Source organism: Solanum pennellii, chromosome 6, assembly GCF_001406875.1.
Source record: "Solanum pennellii chromosome 6, SPENNV200".
NCBI lineage: Eukaryota > Viridiplantae > Streptophyta > Magnoliopsida > Solanales > Solanaceae > Solanum > Solanum pennellii.
The window spans coordinates 21,639,514-21,640,889 of NC_028642.1; positions in this window are offsets into that span (position 1 = coordinate 21,639,514).

The window sequence follows — 1,376 nt, forward strand, 5'->3', positions numbered from 1 at the left end:
GCTGTCCGGAGTGCATCCGGTATTTCATGTGTCTATGTTAAAAAGATACCATGGGGATGGAAACTACATCATTCGTTGGGATTCGGTTCTACTTGATGAAAATTTGTCTTATGAGGAGGAGCCTATTGCCATTCTAGATAGAGAAATTCGCAAGTTGAGATCAAGGGAGATTGCATCCATCAAAGTCCAATGGAAGAATCGACCAGTTGAAGAGGCCACTTGGGAGAAGGAGGCTGATATGCAAGAAAGATACCCACACCTGTTTACAGATTCAGGTACTCCCTTTTCGCCCTTGTTTTCTTCTCGTGATCGTTCGGGGACGAACGATGGGTAAATTGGTATCTATTGTAACGACCTGTTTAGTCGTTTTGAGCAGCAGATTTTATTTCTGGAAAAACTGTCTGAGTCGACGGAACCCACGACGGACCGTCATGGGCACGACGGGCCGTCGAGGGGGTCTCGTTCCAAAAGACTTAGACTTCTGAAATTTGGGTACTGAAATCGACTCTCTGAACTTGGCGACGGACCAGCAGGACGAACCGTCGTGGGCACGACGGACCGTCACAGGTGTCTCGTTCCAGAACACTTAGAATTCTGAAATTTGGGTACTGAAATCGAATCTCTGAACTTTGTAACGGAATGGAAGGACAGACCGTCACAGGCGTGACGGGCCGTCACAGACTCTTGGTAAAAATCTAGTCTCTGAACTTTGTGACGGAGCAGCAGGACGGACCGTCGTAGGCACGACGGCCCGTCACAGGCTGCCTAATCCCAGGCTGGGTCGGATTTCTGTTAGTTATTTAAGGGGCGTTTTTGACTATTCCTGCCTTAATTATAAAGTTAGAGGGTTAATGTTAATAAGTCTAATTCCTTGGGGGTTAAAAGAGGTAACCTTGAGTTAATTAGTGGGATATTATTGCCATCTTTATACTTAATTATATGTTAATTAGGGTAAAAGAAAGAGGGTTTGAATAAGAATAGAAAAAGAACAGAAAAATAAAACGCACGATTGATAGAGAGAGAGAGAGACGAACGAAGAGGAAACAAAACTTTGGGGAATTTGCTTGTTTGATCATGAATCTTCGGTGGAGGTAGGTTATGGTTTATGCTATTCGTAGTAAACTCTTAATAGCGAATGATATGTGTTGGGTAGTATTATAACCTCTTCAATATGCTTAATTGTGTGCATGCATAATGTAATTTTATATATATATATATATAATGAAATTAGCATGATGAAGCTATTGAATCCCAAATCTTGAAGAACCCTAATCTACTTTGTTAATGAATTGATGATGCCTTGGTATAAAAGAAGGCTTGATGAATTAAGTAATGAGGTTCGGGGATCGGGTGTCACGTTCCGGCACTCAGGATAG